The following is a 10,736-nucleotide window of genomic DNA, read 5'->3' on the forward strand; positions in this document are numbered from 1 at the left end:
GCCTGCTGTCCGCGCATTCAGCGAAATGGGCACCCCACCAGCTCTGGCTGTAGCATCCTCCCCAAATTCGAGTCACAGAACCGCGAAGAGGGCTTTTCAATTTTCGGTTTATGGTTGCCGGGACCCACTTCTTTCCTGCTAACTCGTTGGTCGGATGGGCTTTTCTCCCTCTTCCCTTCCTGCTAAGTCTTAGGCTTCTCTGGATTCATCGTGTTCTCTCATCTGGATTCAGTCATTTTAGTCCTTCAGTCGTGTCAAGATTCTTTCCGACCCCACGGACTCCAGCACGCCAGGCTTCCCTGTCCATCACCAACTCCTGGAACCTGCTCAGACTCATGTCCTTCGAGTCGGTGATGCCATCCATCCAACCATTTCATCCCCTGTCCTCCCTTTTCCCTCCTGCCTTCAATCTTTCTCAGCATCACGGTCTTGTCCAGTGAGTCAGTTTTTTGCATCAGGTGGCCAAAGTGTTGTAATTTCAGCTTCAGCATAGTCCCCAGTGAATATTCAGGACTGATTTCCTTTAGGATTGACTGGTTTGATCTCCTTGCATCCAAGGGACTCTCAAGAGTCTTCTCCAACAATGTGGCGATTCCTTAAAAAACTGGAAATAGAACTGCCATATGACCCAGCAATCCCACTGCTGGGCATATACACTGAGGAAACCAGAATTGAAAGAGACAGGTGTACCCCAATGTTCATTGCAGCACTGTTTACAATAGCTAAGACATGGAGGCAACCTAGATGTCTATCGGCAGATGAATGGACAAGAAAGTTGTGGTACATATACACAGTGGAATATTACTCAGCTATTAAAAAGAATGCAGTTGAATCAGTTCTAATGAGGTGGATGAAACTGGAGCCTATCATACAGAGTGAAGTAAGTCGGAAAGAAAAACACCAATACAGTATATTAATGCATATATATGGAATTTAGAAAGATGGTAATGATGACCCTATATGCAAGACAGCAAAAGAGACATAGATACAAAGAACAGACTGTTGAACTCTGTGGAAGAAGGCGAGGGTGGGATGATTTGAGAGAATAGCACTGAAACACGTTTATTACCATATGTGAAATAGATCACAAATCTATGATCGATGCATGAGTCAGGATGCTCAGGGCCAGTGTACTGGGATGACGCTGAGGAATGGGATAGGGAGGGAGGTTGGGGGGGGGGGGTTCAGGATGGGAGACACATGTACGCCTGTGGCCGATTCGTGTCAGTGTATGGCTAAGGCCACTATAATATTGTAAAGTAACTAGCTTCCAATTAAAATAAATTAATAACTTTAAAAAAAAGAGTCTTCTCCAACACCACAGGTCAAAAGTATCAATTCCTTGGTGCTCAGCTTTCATTACAGTCCAACTCTCACATCCATACATGACTACTGGAAAAACCATAGCTTTGACCAGACGGCCTTTTGTTGGAAAAGAAATGTCTCGCTTTTTAATATGCTGTCTAGGTTGGTCATAACTTTTCTTCCAAGGAGCAAGTGTCTTTTAATTTCATGGCTTTCAGTCACCATCTGCAGTGATTTTGGAGCCCCCAAAAATAAAGTCTCTTGCTGATTCCACTGTTTCCCCATTTATTTGCCATGAAGTGATGGAACCAGATGCCATGATCTTAGTTTTTATTGAATGTTGAGTTTTAAGCCAGCTTTTCCACTCTCCTCTTTCACTTTCATCAAAAGGCTCTTTAGTTCTTCTTCACTTCCTGCCATAAGGGTGGTGTCATCTGTGTATCTGAGGTTATTGATATTTCTCCTGGCAATCTTGATTCCAGCTTGTGCTTCTTCCAGCACAGCGTTTCTCATGATGTACTCTGCATATAGGTTAAATAGGCAGGGTGACAATATACAGGCTTGACGTACTCCTTTTCAGATTTGGAACCAGTCTGTTGTTCCATGTCCAGTTCTAACTGTTGCTACTTGACCTGCATACAGATTTCTCGGGAGGCTGGTCAGGTGGTCTGGTATTCCCATTTCTTAACAAATTTTCCGCAGTTTGTTGTGATCCACACAGTCAAAGGCTTTGGCATAGTCAATAAAGCAGAAGTAGATGTTTTTCTGGAACTCTCTTGCTTTTTCGAGGATCCAGCAGATGTTGGCAATTTGATCTCTGGTTCCTCTGCCTTTTCTAAATCCAGCTTGACCATCTGGAAGTTCACAGTTCACATACTGTTGAAGCCTGGCTTGGAGAATTTTGAGCATTACTTTGCTAGTGTGTGAGATGAGTGCAATTGTGGATTCTTTGGTTTGAGCATTCTTTGGCATTGCCTTTCTTTGTGATTGGAATGAAAACTGACCTTTTCCAGTCCTGTGGCCACTGCTGAGTTTTCCAAATTAGTGTGGGTAAGAATCCCTTTAGAAGAAATGGAGTAGCCATCATAGTCAAAAAAAGAGTCTGAAATGCAGTACTTGGATGCAGTCTCAAAAATGGCAGAATGATATCTGTTCATTTCCAAGGGCAAACCATTCAATATCACAGTAATCCAAGTCTATGCCCCAGCCAGTAATGCTGAAGAAGCTGAAGTTGAACAGTTCTATAAATACCTACAAGAACTTCTAGAACTAACACCCAAAAAAGATGTCCTTTTCATTATAGGTGACTGGAATGCAAAAGTAGGAAGTCAAGAAATACCTGGAATGACAGGAAAATTTGGCCTTGGAGTACAGAATGAAGCAGGGCAGAGGCTAAGAGTTTTGCCAATAGAATGCACTGGTCATAGCAAACACCCTCTTCCAACAACACAAGAGAAGACTCTACACGTGGACATCACCAGATGGTCAATACCGAAATCCAATTGATTATACTCTTTGCAGTCAAAGATGGAGAAGCTCTATACAGTCAGCAAAAACAAAACTGGGAGCTAACTGTGGCTCTGATCATGAACTCCTTATTGCCAAATTCAGACTTAAATTGAAGAAAGTAGGGAAAACCACTAGACCATTCAGGTATGACCTAAATCAAATCCCTTACGATTATACAGTGGAAGTGACAAATAGATTCAAGGGATTAGATCTGTTAGTCTGTTAGTCCATAGTCTGAAGAACTATGGATGGAGGTTCGTGATATTGTACAGGAGGCTGTGATCAAAACATGCCCAAGAAAAAGAACTGCAGAAAGGCAATATGTTTGTCTGAGAAGGTCTTACGAATAGCTGAGAAAAGAAGAGAAGTGAAAGGCAAAGGAGAAAACGAAAGATGTACCCATTTGAATGCATAGTTCCAGAGAATAGCAAGGAGAAATATGAAAGCCTTCCTCATTGATCAATGCAAAAAAATAGAGGAAAACAGTAGAATGGGAAAGACTAGAGATCTCATCAAGAAAATTAGAGATACCAAGGGAACATTTCATGCAAAGATGGGCACAGTAAAGGACAGAAATGGTATGGACCTAACAGAAGCAGATCTTAAGAAGAGGTGGCAAGAATACACAGAAGAACTATACAAAAAGGTCTTTCACGACCCAGATAATCGGGATGGTGTGATCACTCACCTACAGCCAGACATAAAGCTTGTGCATTTATGTAAAATCAAATATGACCAGATTAAGTAAAAATGCAGATGTCTAATTCATTTTTACTAACGTACAGTTCTGGGACCCTCAGTTTCTAAAACTTTGTTTCTTTAACAGTTTCCTTTTTAAATTTTTCATGAAATAAATATTATACTTCATGATTTTATGAGCATGTTAGAAATGGTTTCAGAACAAAAATTTCTAACATACATAGCTTCTCTTAAGATGTATGGACTTGTGAATATAATATTTAGCACATTACTTGGATAACTTCTATATAGCCAATACATATAGTAAGCTGGAGTCAAACCAAGAGAGTGTACTATGTTTTCTCTCACCCTCACACTATTGGTTATCCTTTTGAATTAATTTTTATATGAATCTTTACAATCTAGGACTCTAATTTCTGAATGTGATTGAGGTTGTTGGATCCATCTTGCTAACCAGCATGCCCAAACCCTTAGTATCAATTGCCTAGAGTGTATATTTACATAATGACAATGAATGCTGGCTCCTACTTTGCCAATAAGGCTTAAAAGTCTCCATGCAGATTCCAGCTGGAGAAATACTACCTTAAATGAGGTTATGGGCAATTCTGCTGCTGCTGCTAAGTCACATCAGTCGTGTCCGACTCTGTGCAACCCCATAGACAGCAGCCCACCAGGTTCTGCCATCCCTGGGATTCTCCAGGCAAGAACACTGGAGTGAGTTGCCATTTCCTTCTCCAGTGCATGAAAGTGAAAAGTGAAAGTGAAGTCACTCAGTCGTGTCTGACTTTTTGCGACCCCATGGACTGCAGCCCACCAGGCTCCTCCGTCCATGGGATTTTTCAGGCAAGAGTACTGGAGTGGGCAATTCTAGAATCTCCCAAATCTTGCTGCTGTGTCGACCAGAAAAGGTCTTTAGAATGGTTAATCCTGAGAAAAAGGAAGCCATCCTAAAGGGACACACATTTGCCCTTTTGATATAAGGTCTCACATCCAAGAATTAGACGATTCTAATTCCTGAAGCTGCTAGATTTATTAGGGTGGAAGTCAACTTTGAAGGGCCAAGGCCATATTCATACAAGAGCAGTTCTAGTCATGTGGGATTTGGATGAAATTGCACTGTCTATATATCAGCATGGAGTCATGGTGACCATGATGTTTGATGTGACTCAAATGTTCCTCATATCTACCAGTCAGGCTCTTGCTGTAGGGCTCCCTGGCTGCTCCATCACCAGCATATCTTATCTGCATGGCCCATGCCCTTTCTGCAAATGTTACCTTAGCGGAGTGTCTTCCCTTTCCACCCTAAGAGAAACAGGACCCTCAACATCCCCCCACCCCCAGCACTAGCTCCCTTACCTCACTGTTTTTCTCCTTAGCAAAGATTACATATGATAATACTACAGTCCTGATATATCTCTTCTTCTTCAATAGACTAAGCTCCATGGGAGGGGTGGGAGTCAGGGGGATGGCAGCAAAATTTGGATATTTTATTCCCTTCAAGAGAAGGCCAAGAAAACTATGAGTCAGGAAACAGATGCTCAAAAATTACAGGAATTATTGGATGGATGAATAAAGGGACGTGGTTTATTAGGAAACAGCCAGTCTAGAAAAGGTCAGATGAACTAGGGCCCAACTCCCAGACTCTCTCTTCCCCAGGTTATTGACTATCTGGAAAGAAAGGAGGCTGTGTGCTCCAAGATGTGATGCACACAGGGGATCCTGTAATGAACAATGTATCTTTTCCTAGCAGCAGTGTGTGGTGAAGCTGTTCGGAGACTCAGGCGGGGAGAGGGAGGAAGAGAGAAGCCCCTTGCTCAGCGAACTAATGCGAAGACTCTCTGGGCCGGCCTTGAGGGGCCAACCGCCCCGGGCGGTCCACGCTGCCCTTCGCGCGCTTTTGCAACACTCGCAGCTCCGGAGGGAGTTTTAGTGTAAGGATCTAAGAATGAGTTTCCCTTTCGCATCAGAGGCTACTCGTTCTCTTTTTCCTTTCTCTCTTTGGTTCGCGGTTTTCAGCGCTGGAATTGAATCTTCGCCTCCAATGTCCACCGTGCGACGCAAGGTTATAGAATGATCCTCCTCTTCTCTGCGTGTGTTTTGCCCGCTCTAAAATACAAAGTTACATCCCGTGAGAGTCTTGCCAGAACCCGCATTCTGTGTGGAAGACAAGGAAGGGCAGGCCGACCCCAGCCCGAGGCCCAGAAGGGGAGCTGCTAGGACCCCCAGGGTGGAGAACGCTGCCGGCTGGAGGGCGCGGGAGACTGACGACCCGGCGGGAGAGGCCACTTCCCAGGTTCCAGTCCGCCGCACCTGGGGAGGCGGGGAGCCCGGGACCGGGCGCGCACGTGGGTAAGGAGTCCAGTTCGGTCGAAGACCTAGTGTGGCCCGTAACTCGAATGCAACGCCCGCTTCTTAACGCTCCTGAAGTCAGGTGGTATGATTTTCCCCTCTTTCGTGAATCCTAATGGGTTCAGGCACTCCTCTCGCCTCTCTGCCCCAGCAGGTGTTTACCCTTCAATCCCAGATTCTTCCCTCCACCTGTGCTCCGCCTTTATTCCTCCACCCGTGCAGCCGCCCCCGACCCGTTCGCACCGCACTGAAGACAAAACTGTCAGCTCTGCAGTCTCTGGGCTCCTCGCTGAAGTTCTTTTCCCCCCTGTAAGTAGCAAAGTTCTAAAAAGAATAGCGCGTATTTGCTCACTCACTGCATCAGTCACCCGCTACCCGCATAGTACTGAGACTCTGTCACTCGCACTCCTCCCCCAGCGGAGACCTAAAATTGCTTTCTTCACAGAGGTTTTCCTTGAACTCCCACTCGCCAAATTCAAGTACAGGTATTCATTTCTTTGTCTTTTTTAGCATTTGACAAACTGATAGTTCCTCTCACCTTTTTATTTTTTTCACTTATTTAAGTAATGTAATCGTACTAAAGAAAGTTGTCACAAATTGTCCTAAGCCCAAAACACAACCGTGGTTGATACTTTGGTGTATTTGGTTTTTTTTTTTTTTAAATGCAGGGGTTTCAGTTCTTTGGTTGTAATCTTTATACTCCCACCATTTGCTTTTAACCATGCATGTGTTGCATATTGCTGTATGAAGAGATCATTTTAATAGCTGAAAAAGTGTTTCATTTTTTATGCATTCATTTCATTAATCATCTTTAAATTTTAATTAGTTGACAATTATTTATGTTGCACAGAATGCAACAGAAAATTGCACAGAAATTGCACAGAAAAATGCACAGAAAATTATTCTGTTATGCCCAAAACCTTCTTTTCTGTATTTTTAGTTCTTCTCATTGGTTAATTTCCCAGAGAAAGGTTACTGATTGAAAGGTCATGCATGTTTTTGAAGTTCTGCATAGTTGTTAAACATGCAGCTTTCCAAGAGTGTAGCAAATAACATTTACACCAACAATGTTCCATCCCGTTCTCATTGTCAATTCAGTGTTGTTTTTAAGTTTTATTTTTGCCATTTTACTAAGTATGGAGTGGTATCACCTGGTTTGTATTAGTTTGGTATCTGCTTAAGTTTGACAATTTTCTGAAATATTTATTTCCGTCTGTCTGAAGCAGTTATTTGCAATAATTTTATTTCAGTTCTTTTCTAATATATTTGTCTTCTTTCTGGTCATAAGAACTAAAATCACTATTTTAGAGGAGACTATAACTCATATAGAAGACAGTATTCAACATAAATGTGCATTTAGTGAGTGATAACTGAATGATTACCCATGTAAGCCATCACCAGATTAAGGAATAGAACATTACTATTACTATACTACACTATATTAACTTATTACCATTACTATAGAGTGACCAAGAGCCCAGAGGATCTTTCCTGATTACAAATTCCTCCCTCCCTGAAGAGATAACAATAAACCAGCTTTTACGGTAGCTACTTCCTTACCACTAGCCCATTTTTTAAATGTGGCTTTAACACTTATACATGTATCTGTAAACAGTATACCCGTTTAGTTTTTTTTACTTTTTTAGTTTTGATATTTTTTATAAATTGAATTATATGGTATATAATGTTTGGGGGTTTGACTTCTTTCATGGGTTGTGTTTGTGTGATTCATCCTAATGGCATGTAGCTACAGGTCATATATTTTCATTGCTGTCTAGGATTTTGTTGTATGAATTTATTGCAGTTTATTTATTGGTTCTTCTTATATGTTTAAAAGAAGGTTAAAAGATACACTGGATCTTTTCCAGTGCTTAAGAATTGGCAAACAATGCTAATGTGGCTATTTTTGAATGTCTCTTGGCATATACTTGCGCACAAACATTTCTGTTAGGTATATTCTGAGGACTGTAATTGCTAAGTCATAGGGTATACATAAATCCAACAAAAAATAACCATCTTGTTTTAGAATAGTTTTAGATTTATGGAAAGAGTTTTTGTGCACCTATCACCCAATTTCCCCTATTTTTAACATCCTGTATTACCATAGCATATTTGTAACAGCAAAGATATGAACTGAAACTATTAATTCACACTTAGTTCAGATTTCACTTTATTTTTCCTGGTACTCTTTCTGCTCTTGAATCCTTTCCAAGACACCATATTGCTTTTAGGCATCTTGTCTCCTTAGTCTTCTCTGGTCTGTAACAGTTTCTCAGTCTTTCCTTGTTTTTTTTTTTTTTATTTTTGTGGATTTTTTTTTGCGGGGGGGGGGGGGGGGATAGTACAAGTTACTTAAGGTTCTTTGTAAGAAGTTCAGAACACTACTTGATGAGGATAAATTCCACTTGTGAGAGCAAACACAGAGTCGGGGTAGCCCTGGAGCTGAGGAACAGCTTTGATTCTTTGCAGAATTTATGAGTCCACACCCTTTCTGATCAGCCTTGTGCTGCTCTGTAGTCTTATTTTTCTCTCTCTGTGGGTCAGAGATCTCACCTTCCTGTTGCCTAGGCTTACACAGCTTCTTCTTGAAGTAAGCATCAGTGAGATGTTCTGGGATTTTTCACTCCACTGATATCAATATTAGAGGAGGTGGTAATGACAAATTTCTGCTGTGTTCTATGCGGAGGAACTTGATTGAGGGACAGAGGCCCAGTCACAGGTAACAAGCTACTTACTGCTCGGCTTCAGGAAAGTGACCCTCTTGCCTCTGTGGCGCCCCATGTGGTCTTATGGCCCCTGGAGTGATGCTAGTGCCCTGCTTTCTCACAGGCTTACTGAAGGGTTTTCTGCCATGACTCAGCAGCTTTCCAGGCACATCTTCAGCATGATAATACCTAAGCATTTGTGCAGTTTGACCACTCAGTTACCATCATTTTTGTCACCACCAACTGGTTTTGTGACAGTAGCAAGAACCTGCATCTTCTTTTTCTTTTCAACCTTGGGTTTAGCCACTGAATGCTTCCTCTTGTACAAGGCCTTTCTGTAACACGTAGCCGATTGGGAATATCTACCAATTCCTCTGATCTGGACAGGGTTTCAGCTGCAGTGGGTTTTCCCCCTTCTTAACCTTCTTCACTTTTTAAATTTTCTCACCAGCATCAGCCTTCTTGGCTTTAGGTTTTTTACCCTTAATATCTGGCTTCTCAGCCTTTTCACCCACCATCTTGTGAGATATTTTTAATCTTGATAGTTTTGAGAAGAACTGACCAGGTATTTTGTAGCATTTCCTTTAAATTTGTCTAATGTTTTCCTCATGGTTAGACTGGGATTGCGGATTTAGGAGAAGCATATCACAGTGGTTATAAGCCTTTCTCATCAATCACATCAGTGGTACATACTGTCAGTGATGACGTATGGTTGATGATATTAACCTTAAACACCAGTGTTGGTCAGGTTTCTTCACCGTTCACACTCCTAGGTGGTAGTGAGCTGGGGGTGGGATCTACCTCCTGGAGAAGGAAACTGCTACATGAAGTATTTGGAATTCTTCTGTAAGAGTTGTCTCTCCCCACCCCACCCCCTTTAATTTATTTGGACTCATAGACATTTATTTTATCCTTTAGGTTATAATCCAATACAATGTTATTTACTTTTGCCACTGGGAGCTCTTTTAGGTTGGTTCTTGTGTATTTCTGATGTACCTAATCCTTTTCCTTTCCTTACTTTTTGACATAACAAGAAGCTCTAGACTCAGCTCATATACTCCCAGCCCCAGCTCTAGAATCAGCAGTTTCTCCAAGGAACCCTCATTAGTAGTTAATGCCAACAGTTCTAAAGTGGTTTTACTAATTTAAACTTCAGCCCTTTATTTGTCAAATTTCCTATAAACATTAGCTGTTTTCAGTTTACTTTTTGCATTTGAATTCTTATGGACAAGAAATTTTATTTTCAACATATTTGACAGTATATCTCCTGATAGTTATCCTGATTCTTGATCATTTCCCTTAAGTTGCCCAAGCTGGTAAGTTCCTGCTCTCCTGAGGTGTAATGAATATGCTCTGCTTTATCCCAGTCTGCTTTGAAGTGTTAACAATGTACTGATTTATGTATCTGAGATTTATTATGTGAGGATAATAATTTTTGTCTGAAGGATTTACAAGCTGTCCTAATAATCGTCACTGAATGAATATTTCCCTTGCCAGTTATATTTCTGGTCTTATATGCTGCCTTTTCCTGAGCTGTCTACTCTGTTTCTTTGATTTATTATGATAATGACAGGGAGAAGGGCTGATGAGTTCTATATACAGCAGTGGAGGTTGAGGCTTTGAAATTGGTTTCAAGTGGGGAAATATGCTCCCCTGGGGACATCTGGCAATGTCCGAAGACATATTGTCACAGCTGTGGGAGACTGAGGTTCTAATGGCTTGTGGTGGGCAGAGTCCAGGAAGGCCACTAAACATCATACAGTGCACTTACAGTGTCCCCCAAATAAAAATCATCTGGCAAAAGATGTTAATGGTGGTGAGGTTGAGAAACTGTTATAGGAGTTTCCAGTGGCCCTATATAGGAAGTCAGGCAGAAACACGTGAAAAGAGTAGGAATATCCTGTTTCTTAGATAGAATGCAACTTTTCCAAGACCTTGTCATCTCTACCCTCTTTGGAAAAGAATCCCTCCTTCCTTATGTTCTGCCATTATATATTTAGAGGTCTTACTTTTCCCCTAGCCCAGTGTTGAGCAAAAGTCAGGTATCAGAGCATAGTCACGCAGATTTCATTAAACCAGAATTCCCAGTGCCTGAAAAATAAAGTAAAATTAAAGGCAAGTGGTTCACAGTAGAAAGAAAATGAGCTTTGTAGCTTGATAAGTTCCTTA

At 41.6% G+C, this 10,736-nt stretch overlaps 1 pseudogene; it reads right to left on the reverse strand.

Moving 5' to 3' along the window:
• Positions 1–8,235: 8,235 nt before the first annotated feature.
• On the reverse strand, positions 8,236–8,764 carry LOC110127329 (large ribosomal subunit protein eL6 pseudogene; annotated as a pseudogene).
• Between the last annotated feature and the right edge of the window lie 1,972 nt (positions 8,765–10,736).

This window comes from Odocoileus virginianus, chromosome 10 (genome assembly GCF_023699985.2).
Source record: "Odocoileus virginianus isolate 20LAN1187 ecotype Illinois chromosome 10, Ovbor_1.2, whole genome shotgun sequence".
Lineage (NCBI taxonomy): Eukaryota > Metazoa > Chordata > Mammalia > Artiodactyla > Cervidae > Odocoileus > Odocoileus virginianus.